Genomic DNA, 8,160 nt, shown 5'->3' with positions numbered 1-8,160 from the left:
TTGAGAGTGTCATGCAATTCCTTTACTGCTTTACTTATCATTCGGTGTATTTATAGATATTGTAACATATTGTTAAACATTCCTCACGGTTTTACTCATGATTATGTATGCTTCTTGACATTTTAAAGAAAGTTTTGTCATTTTGTTGAAATTTCTTGACTGCTTTTCTCATGAACCGATTTAATACTTGACATTTTGAAGATTTGAAGATGGTTGTGTTGTTTAATTGGAGTCTTTAAACTGCTTTGAATATGTTTGTTTTGTTCACGCATCGTTGACAATGTAATGGAATTTGATGCGACTGTCATACAAGTGAGAGGTTTAGCTAGCTGTAAAACCAGGTTCAATCCACCATTTTGTACATAAGAAAATGTCTGTACCAAGTCAGGAATATGACAGTTGTTATCCATACGTTTGATGTGTTTGGACTTTTGATTTTGCCATTTGATTTTGGACTTTCCTTTTTGAATTTTCCTCGGAGTTCAGTATTTTTGTGTTTTTACTTTTTACTTTCTTGACTGTTTTACTCATGATTCTATATACTTCTTGACATTTTATAGATATTTGTGTCAATTTATATGAGTTTCCTTACTGTTTTACTCATGACTCGGTTTACATCTTGACATTTCATAGATAGTTTCATTGCTCTACTCATGATTCGTTATATGATTTGACATTTTTTTTTTTAAATATTTGTGTCATTTTGTTCGAGTTTCTTTACTGTTTTAATTGTAATTCGGTCTATAGTTCGTCTATCTCAAATATATTTTTAATGCCTTACTCATGATTCTGTGTATGTCTTGACATTTTAAAGATATTTGAATTATTTAATCAGGGTTATAACTGTTTTACTCGTGATTCTATATACCTCTTGACATTTTGTATAAGTTTGTGTCATTCAGTAGGAATCGCGAAACTGTTATACTCATACTTCGATTCACTCCTTAGTTCTCACATTTTTAAATAGTGTGTCATTTTGTTGTTCTGGTGGAGTTTTAATTCCCCGAGGGTATCACAAGCCCAGTAGTCAGTACTTCTGTGTTGACTTGAGTTAACATTGACATGCTCATAATTATGAATTAACTGTTTCCAAAACATTGAATTTTTGAAATACTCAGGGTTACCTTAGATGTATTTGGCAAAACTTTTAAGAATACTCTTCAACTTCGTACTTTATTTGGCCTTTATGAAACACATTTGATTCTAGCGTCACTGGTGAGTCTTTCGTAGACGAAACGCGCGTATAGCGTTAATATGAAATTTCAATCCTGGTATCTATGGTAAGGGTAATTGCTACAGGTTATTTATTGCTTTACTCGTTATTCGGTTTACCTCTAAGTCTTGGCATTTTAAAGATAGAAGTGCCATTTTGATGGAGTCTCTTACCTGCTTTACTCATGATTATGTATACCTCTTGATATTTTGAAGATGTTTATGTCATTTTTTTTGCGTCTCATTTCTACAAAAACTACCATTCAGATTATTCATAGTAATTACCTTAAATCAGTTTCAAAGTTGTAGTAATGATAATTCGTATTTAGTAGTTGTCATTTTCCGAAAGTTTATGAAACACAAACATGCAACAAATTACATCATGAAATAATTTACGCAGAAAAACCCATTTACGATTCTAACGGCCTGCTGTGCAAAAGTTTATTTCTGTTTCTGACGATTCATTCATTCATAATAAGATTTTCAATGATGTTCTGTTTAGCATTGACCCAAGTTTGAAACAATAAGCTTATCTTACAATATAGCTTGTTTTATCAAAGATAATTGACAAAAGATTTATGAATGTTGTTTAGAATCCCGACATGAAGATTTAAGGGACGACATATAGTATTTCATTGAATCAATTTGTGAATTATTTCTCTGCGAATGGATGAGGTGTGATTAGTTTTCTCTTGGAGATGGAAAACTCTAGCTTTTGTAGATACAAAGATTTACAACAGAGATAGTCGGGGCCGAAACATTGAAATAAAACACTGAAGGCGTATTTGGAGAGAGTTTAGTATATCTTGCAATCAAAAATATTTGTAGTTCCAATGGAAATCAATCACAGCGGTATACTACTTTATCTATATCTATGACACCTTTTAATTTCAGCAAACTTACTTAAAAGTGGGTAGGTAAAGATAGTACCTTTGATTACCTTGCTTGCTAGCTGGACTTTGGTCGTTTTCAAGTAAGGTTTACTACCCTCCTTTCGGAGAAGTAAATTCCTTCAGGCAAATAGATTTGTTATTTGTCGAACTTCTATTATCATAGGGAGGTAGTATACCTACCTTAATAATGACTTCATGATTCAGCTAGCAAGCACGTTAATCAAAGATATAACCTTTGCTACACACTCAATGCAGTTTGCTGTAAAAATTGGATTTTTCTTCTGAAATAGTGTTTTTTTAATAAACCGCTTTATAGATCCGTTCATGGATTTAAACGACAAGAAAGATAACATTTAAAAATTTTGAAGAGTTGAACAAATATCAATCTTTGCCATTTTCAAAAATACATCTCCTTAATCTAAAGTTGAAAAAAATCAATATATTTGTTGGTGTTTCTAAGATTAGTAGCATGTTATTCGATAGTGTATGTTCCTTATTGTGTTGCTTTAACTTAAAAACAAATCCACAGTACATTTTGATCAACTTGAATCGTATCAGATTTTCATAAGATAATTTTGAATCAGAACAATACTAAAGCGTTATATGAATGGAAAACCCGGAACTAAATTCATGATAATATTTAATTGCTAAATTTGAATATATGTAAAATAACAAATTAAAAATAGTGGATTCAATTTGTATTTTTTGGTCTCTGCTGTAAAATATTCTATTTAGCCATTCCCTAAAAATATCGTGTGTGTACATATCATTATGCCAATTTTAGTTTTGTATAAATAGGAGTTATTTACTTAGCCAACATCTAAGGATAGCTTGACTTCAGATATAACAGCAACGAAACAAACGTTTCAAAAATATGTAGCTGCCAAATAACTTTTCAGAAATTACCTCCACCATATAGGAATGTGCATGCCACAGATCAATTGAAAGCCATGAAGAGTTAATGATCACATTAGGCTTTACATATTTGTTTTTCTTTCATTTTTTATATAAATAAGGCCGTTAGTTTTCTCGTTTGAATTGTTTTACATTGTCTTATCGGGGCCTTTTATAGCTGACTATGCGGTATGGGCGATACGTACGATGAGTGACCTATAGTTGTTTATGTCTGTGTCATTTTGGTCTCTTGTAGACAGTTGTCTCATTATCAATCATACCATATATTTAATATTGCACAGTAGTATACCTGATACATTTTGGATAATGATAGCCTTTTCAGAATTTCCACCACTTTTAGCCAATGCACAAAATTTTAGATATACAGCTTACTGGAGTACTTTCATTATGATATTCAATGCGTTTCGGTCTTTCATCATGCAGTAATAAAATTTCTAAAATTAATTTTTATCTGTATGTTAATAAATTTCATATTTTTCTGCACGGAATTCATTCCTCAGTTCGAAAAGTGTGTTTAGTATGTTACGGCCAAAAATCGCCTTTAAATTGTAGCCAAAAAAAGACACAAATCAATAGTAAAATTTAACAATATTTAATAAACAAAAGTTTACAAAAGGTATTACATAAATATAACTGTTAACTTAACTGTCAAAATATGAGTCCAATCTGTTATATTTATCTGTATCCGGAAATCTTTCTGAATCCAATTTGAATATTACGTTCACTACCAATGTCACAATCCAGTATGATGTTGTTTGTAGAATAAAAGTGTCAATCCAAATGCTGTGAATACTAATGTCTATCAATGTCTATGTCCAAGTTTAATTATGAGAGTTTAACTTTAGTGTCTGTATATATAGTGTTGTCATGGAAAATTCTAGAACACTCTATAATGGAACATTGTGGAAAAGCCTGGAAAGTTACAACGGAAGTTTCTGGAATAACGTAGAAGTTTAAATTACGCATCTTTAATAAGGATCATTCTAGAAAGTTCCAATCATTCTGTTATTGTTCCAGTGATTCCTAAACTGCACAGTTATAAGATTATTTGGTAAACAACTATCAGGCCATACAACACAAATTAGGCCAACATAAATAAACATAATAATTACAATATCATAACAAGTACATACAGTTATTTTGTCCATTCACACTGTTCAGATAAACCGTTGACATTTTTCTTTTTTCGTACGTTTGTTATTTCCAACGCTGTCTTTTACGAACAGTAAAAATAGAAAAACACTTTTTCTTTTGTGTTTACATATGTCTTAAGACAGTGAATTTTAGGGCAAAATTTAGGCCTGTAAATTCTCATGTAAATTAACTGTGATTGATAACCACAGTAATGTTTTGTTTACAAGTTTATTGAACGGAAATTACTATGATATATATATATCCCATCTTTTTTTTCGATTTTTTTCATTTTTCTGTGTTACCCATGATGTAACGTGAGGCATAGATTACCTTAGCTGTATTTGGCAAAACTTTTAGGAATTTTGGTCCTCAATGCTCTTCAACTGCGTACTTTATTTGGCCTTTTTAACTTTTTTTGGATTTGAGCGTCACTGATGAGTCTTATATAGACGAAACGCGCGTCTGGCGTATTTACAAAATTTGGTCCTGGTATCTATGACGAGTTTATTTGCATGTTTCTGTCTCGTTAACTCTTGGACGCTGTGCCATTGAAATATGTGAAACAGAAATCAACGTACCACCCTATTATTCCAAAGGTTATATGAAATGGAATATAGAAGGAATCACTGCATTACATCTCCTCTCCAATGATTAACATGTTTTTCAAGTTAAACTGATATCATTCGTTTTAGATAAAACCATTGGGAGTTCATTTAAAATCTTACAACGCAGATAGCTTTACCTCAAAAGAAATTATCCATGTCATCGTTTTTCTTCCATACTTAGCTTATACTTACAAAGTTTTGATTTGATTAAAAACAGCTATTATCACATTTGAAAAAAGGCAAATACAATCTAAAAATATTCTTTTGTCCAGAGGGCATTTTTGGATTGCTCCAATATTAAGATTTGAAAGTAAGGGATTTATAAATACGTAAATACGTTAAGGCTATATGAGCTGAATGACCAAAATGATTATTTTAACGAATAGTCAAATTCATCTGAAGTTAACTTTACCCGAGGGAGTTAAAACCAGTGTCTGAAAACCACTTTTGTACTAATTTGTTCAGTTGTACAAATCATCTTCTTTGCTAATTTTTCGGTGTGTTTAAAGATATGTTTGCCATATCGTTTGAGTCTCTTAAGTTCTTAACTGTTTTACTCATGATTCGGTAAACCTATTGACATTTTAGAGATATTTCTGTCATTTTGATGGACTAATATCTAAACTGTTTTACTCATGATTCGGTATTCTTAACATTTAAAAGACATTTGCGTCCTCTTGAAGTTAATTTACTGTTTTACTCATAATTGGGTATACCTATTGACATTTTAAAGATATGTCTTTCATAGTGTTATAGTCTCTTAACTGATTTACTCATCATTCCGTACACCTCTTATTCTTGACATTTTCACATATGTGTGTGAAATTTGGTGGATTCTTTAAACTGCTTTACTCATGATTGGGTATACCTTAAAGTTTTGGCATTTGAAGCTAAATTTATTATTTAGTTAAAGACTCTTATCTTCATTACTCATGATTCGGTACACCCTTTAAATCCTGAGATTTAAATGATAGTTGTGTCATTTTGTTAGAGTCTTTAAACTGCTTACCTCATGATTTTGTATGCCTTTTGATGTTTAAAAGTGTATGTCATTTTGTTGGCGTCTCAATTTCGAAAACCACCCTTCAGATTATTTATAGTAATTACCTTAAATCAATGTCAAAGTTGTAGTAATGACAATTTGTATTCAGAAGCTGTCATGTTCCGAAAATTATGAAACACAAACATGCAACAAGTTACATCAGGATATAATTCGAAGAAAAAGCCACTTACGATTCTAACGTCCTGCGGTGGGACGGTTTATTTCTTTTTCTGACGATTCTTTAATTCATAATGAGATTTCTCAATAGTATTCTGTTTAGCATTGGCCCCAGTCCGAAACAATAAGCTTATCTAACACAACAGCTTGTTTAACTTAAAATAATTGACAAAAGATTTATGAATGTTGTTAAGAATCCTGACATGAAGATTTAAGGGACGACACTGACATAAAGATTTAAGGGACGGGGGACATATGGTGGGTATAGATGAGGTGTGATTACTTTTCTCTTGGAGATGGAAAATTCTGTCTTTTGTCGACATAAAGATTTACAAGATATAGTTTGGGCCAAAACATTGAAATAAATCACTGAAGGCGTGTTTGGAGAAAGTTGAATACCTCTTGCAATCACAAATTTTTGTACTTTCAATGGATATCAAACACGATGCTATGTCTATGAACCTATTGATTAACGTTTGTATTTTATTCAGAAGTCGTTTTTTACTAAACCGCTTTATAGATCCGTTCAGACACGGATTAAGACGACATGAAAATCAACATTGAATTTAAACTTTTGGAGAGTTGAACCAATATCAATCTTTGCCATTTTCAGAAATACATCTCCTTAATCTAAAGCTAAAATCAATATATTGTCTGTTCCTTATTACATTGCCTCAACTTAAAAACAAATATCTAGTACTTTAAGCAACTCAAATAGTTTCAGATTCCCATTAAATTATTTTGAATACAAACAAACCTAAAGTGTTTTATGAATGGAAAACCCGGAACTGCATTTCATGATCATAGTTAATGGCACAAATTAATTATTTGTCATATAACAAATAAAAACAGAGATTTTCAATGCAACTGTAAACAGTCTTTGTTGTAACATAAAATCTTATTTAGGTATGCCGTTACAGTATCCTGTTTGTATATATCTTTATATGATTTCGTCTTTTTATAAATCAGAATTATTTACTTCTTTTGCAAACAACTAAAGGTCGAGCTTAACCCCTGGTATTACAATAACCAAACTAACATTTCAAAGGCCTTCAAAAATGTCTTGCTTCCGATGAAATTTTCTGAATTCACCTTCATCATACAGGAATTGTCATGCCAAAATTTAATTGAAAAAATGAACAGTTAATGATCAAGTTAGACTTAAAGACGGCACTGTAGTTATTCCTGATCCATAAGGATAATGATCGCTTTGTAGAATTTTCACTACTTTCCACTACTTCCCAAAATTCTAGACACACATCTAACTGAAGTACTTTCATTATGATATTCAGATGTTCATTTGAATATGTATCATGGCCATTTTTCTACATTTTTGCAACCTTCAATCCTAAGATCAGTAGTGCGTTAAGGTCTTTTATCATACTGAAAATATATTTAAAAAATCTCAAAAATTCATTTTCATCTGCATGTTAAAAAAAATCTTATTTTTCTGCACGGGATTCATTCCAACGCTGTCTTAAACGAACAGTAAAAAAAATAAAAAAAATATTTTTGTGTGTTTATGTTCCGGACCATACGCGTATGGTCATGACCATATGGATATATACTCATATGGTCCGACCATACGCGTATGGTCGGGGTACTTAACACTCTGTAACACTCTATTTCAATTTACTTTTTAAACTTATAAAATATTCATGGTATTACAGTTTGTTAAAAAGACGCTATCATATAGATAATTTTATTATTATATTATAATAAAAAAAAAAACCCAGCTAAATAAGAATTAGATGTTACACAGAGTTAATTTTATTTTTATATACTATGCGAAAACTAAGATAAAAACATTTTATACCGATGGTCATTACCGATTTTTTTTTATTACGCGTGACTTAAAAAAATTATTCTTGAACTGTTACACAAGATTTGATGGCACTGGAAAGTTTTGTGAATATTGTGCATTGCAGTCATGTTACCGTATATTTAAGATTTTTAGCTTTTTAAAAACACCGTAGACATATCGGAATGACCACCACAATCCTACATACAAGAATGTAATTAGAGATGAAAGCTAACTATGGCATCAATGTTTAATTTTTACGTAGTATTTGAATTATAACAATAATATACTGTACATGTCATGTAACCATCATTGTTTTTTTAGATAAAGTATCTGTATTATTTTAAATTTTAAATTTTAAAATTAATTAAAAAAAATACC

The sequence above is a fragment of the Mytilus trossulus genome, chromosome 3 (assembly GCF_036588685.1).
Source record: "Mytilus trossulus isolate FHL-02 chromosome 3, PNRI_Mtr1.1.1.hap1, whole genome shotgun sequence".
Lineage (NCBI taxonomy): Eukaryota > Metazoa > Mollusca > Bivalvia > Mytilida > Mytilidae > Mytilus > Mytilus trossulus.
Note: the sequence above shows the minus strand (reverse complement) of the source record.